This window comes from Meleagris gallopavo, chromosome 11 (genome assembly GCF_000146605.3).
Source record: "Meleagris gallopavo isolate NT-WF06-2002-E0010 breed Aviagen turkey brand Nicholas breeding stock chromosome 11, Turkey_5.1, whole genome shotgun sequence".
Lineage (NCBI taxonomy): Eukaryota > Metazoa > Chordata > Aves > Galliformes > Phasianidae > Meleagris > Meleagris gallopavo.
Genome location: NC_015021.2, coordinates 8536540 through 8540229, shown reverse-complemented (window position 1 = coordinate 8540229; position 3690 = coordinate 8536540).

Below are 3690 nucleotides of genomic sequence, written 5' to 3'. Positions count from 1 at the left end.
AAAAAAAAAAGCCCTCAGTGATCCCCTTCCAAGCAGAAGAGCTATGCAATAAATGATGGAGCTACTTAAATGGATGTGGTTTTCTTCTTGGAAATGAAACTCCACCTTCCCAATCAGAGGCTTATACAGCAAATGCCCTCCTGAGAAAGGCGCTTCAGCGCGTGCTTCCGTCTCCTGATGTGCCCAGAGGACTTCCTGAACTGCAGCCAAATGGGCTGTGCTGACAAAAGGCAAGGATGGTTCTCTGCTCATCTTAGCAATGTCACCGTGATACAGGAGAAGAGGGTAGGAAAGAGAAATAGATTGGAAAGCATGAAGTTAGGCCAACACCTCTCTGCTTGCCTCTATGTTTACTTGGCATCCTAACAGACAGAAGTTTCATGATTCACCTGCTGTCTGATTTGTTTCACTGACAAAGCTGTGATAAATAGAGAATTGGCATCATTTGCATAGTTATTTAATCCGACAGGGTGTGATTCAGAGCAGCAAAGCTTTCCAGACTTGTTGTGATAGATTGCCAGACAGAGTGGGTGAAAGAGGCGCGTACTTCGATTTGGTTCACCAGCACCCGGAAACATGGTTGTAAAGAGATTTAACACAGGCGTGGAGTCTGAGAACACTGAGGCAGGCTTAATTTGTAAGCTGAAGAAGTTACAATAATATACTTATGCTGCAACGATTTTTCTTTTTTATGGCATCTAGCCAGATTTAGGACCAGATGCTTATGTAGCCCAAAGATACCGTCTGAAATGTCATTCCAAGAAATAACCTTCCTGATTCTGGCTGCCTGAACTGTCTGGCAATCAAAGTTTGCATGGAGCGTTGCTGCAAACTATGTACTGGAACTGAGGAGTATTCCCAGAATCTCTTTGGCATTGTCTGTGCAGTGCACGTTAATCACGCTGTGCGGGCACTGTTCTGAAATGCATCGGATGCGGTTTTTGCTGAGGGCAGGGCTCATGGCGTGTGATCATGAGAAGCTATATTAACAGAACTGTGAGATGAAAGTGTTTGTTTGCTCCGGCAGTGTTGCATGTGCCTGGTTCTCACTGATTTCAGGATGTCTTCGTAACTCTTTGCACTGATCCTACTGTTGAAGAATAGTTTTATAACAAAAGAAACATTGATATGAATAGATGCTTGTGAATTAGTGTCAGAGAGCTTCGTGCACATTTGAGGCATCGTTAATAAGAAATCCATGAAGACTGTTTGAATGCCTAGCTGGTAGTTATATGTATTTTGTTAGCACTTTTAATACCACTTACAAGTTTCTATTTTTAAAATGATAACATATTCACAAGTGGGAAGAAGCACACATCTAAGATTTTAAATAGAGGCTTAAAATAAGTCTCTATACTAGGAATAGATGTTTTTAGAGGAATGATGTTGCATGTAATACTTGTCACACAGCTGTACTAGCTTTCTAATAGTGTGTAATAATCAATGGTATGGAAGTGGTTCTGTTTTTCTGTGGGTTACCAAACTGTTAATGCAGTACCTGTGCTCTCTGGGAGCAGTAATATAACACATTTCTTTCTTTGATTTATGCATGGCATGTAACTCATGGGAGATAAAGGAAGATTTGTTTCTGAGCAAGTTTTTCATGATTTGTGAATGGCACATGACCAAATTCAGAAGTGATGTTCATTGTGTGCTGCAGGTCAGTAAATGGGTTTGACTCAAAGGGCAACCACCCTGGTGTCATGTCAGGGCTAAAGATTGTTCTCTCTTATGACAGTTATAGACAAAATGAAGTTTTGTTAACCCTGACTTACAGCATTGACGTAAGTGACTGGACAATGAGCTTCTCTAAGCAGGCTTTATAGAACAGCAGTTCAAAGACTTCTGCAAGGCTGAATTGAGAAATAAGTCTACCTTTGTACATTCCATAGCCATCCAAAGTCATTACAAAGTGTGATACTCTCAGTAATACTCCTGATCACTATTACTCTAGTTCTTTTCACAGTTGTAACGTCTGTTCTGTTATCAGAACAGCCTTAACAAAAAGGCCAGCTAGAAAATAAATAAGTGAAGGGAGGAGGAAGATAAATTTCTTTAAACCATTTCTGTTCCAGTTCCCATAATTAATTTCTTCCCTAGTTTTTGCCTTTGGCTGAGAACAGTAATATACCATTAACCCAAGAGATGTGAAACATGCTGTGCAGTGCTTGGAAGGGTGTCAGAAGCTCCTCCTGTAAGGGTAAGAAGCTGTTTTATTGCCTTTTCAGTTGTTGGACAGTCTAATCCTAGTAAGCATTTCAGCAAAATGGAACTTCTAAGGTGATTGTGAAACCTGATGGTTGATTTTTGTAATTAACATGTTGCAAAGATGAACGTAACCGGTCATATACATCAGGACAGGTGTGGCAGCTATTACACTTAAAGTGCTATCTAACGCATTAAAACCTGCTGGACGTTGAAGCCTATTTTTAGTAAGAGAATAAATAAGCTGTCTGTGCCCTACTTTTTGCCAGAATGTGCCATGGGATCTTTATATTTGATTAGAAAAGTCAGTAGAAATAACACAAGGGAACTCAATGTCTCATCTAAAAAGTTCTAGTAATTCAGTGCTCTTTTTCATGACCAAACAATGCTAATATTGGGTATGAGATCAGACCTATGTAGTGGGCAGGTGAGAAGCAGCTGGGAGAAGACTTGTCTGTGTGATGTGTGAGGTTATGTGGAGACACAAGTCTTGGCTCTATTAGGCACTGTTTATTCAAGATGCTTTAATGAAGGATTGTGTTGTATGAGTGTGTTAGGAAAATGGTAAAACTAAAAAAGTATGTAGAAATGTTTATATATAAAAGGAGAACATAGCAGCAAAGTCAGACTGCTGTGTCAGGATGGTGTTGCTCTTTGTGAAGGCCTTGCTTACTTTGACCAACTGTTTTCGATCTTTGCTGTTTGTTACAACATGGACATCCATCCACATGCCTGATGAATAAGCTGTCTTGTGCAGTGTGCCCATACCCAGAAACCCATTTGTCACGAGCAGGTGCAGAAAATAAGCAACTACTCACAAATGTATGCAATCAGTGACAACGGCGCTTTCAACCACTTTGTGTACAGATAAATCATATGAAAAATATTGCATTATTACAACAAGGTTAGCATAGAATTGGCATAAATTGATCAAAAATGCCACCATTTAAGAGTGTCTACTCAAAAACTTCTAATTGTGGCATTTGTGATTTGAAGCAATATGGCTATGTGCCTACTGCTGTGGACGTAGAGGATGGGATAATGGGGTTTGGCTCCCAGCTCATACTGATTCACTCACAGCCTCAGTCAGAGGGACTCTGGTCCCCTAGGTCATGGCCCAGACCAGGGATCCCGAGAGAGATGGCAGTGCCCATGGGAGGATGGGCTGTGCTGGTGGGCAGGCAGCGGGCAGCTCTGGGTGCTCAGGCTGCTTTCTCGTTGCAGCCACTCCTGCGTGACAGCTCAGTCAGCCCTCATCAGAGGGGAAAAAGGGAAGGAGTTCAGCCCACTCAGTGACAGCAGGTCTCTGTCTCCCTTAAGGGTGCATCAGCTGACTGCTTGTACTGCTGATGTGTTACAGCGGTCAGGAAAGGTCAGGAGGACAAGGAAGAGGCCTTCTATTTCTAGTGGCTTTGGGTCATTTAAGTTAGGCTTACAGATTTAAAATGAAAGGCCTCGAGCACTGCATTCAGTAAGGGCACAGAA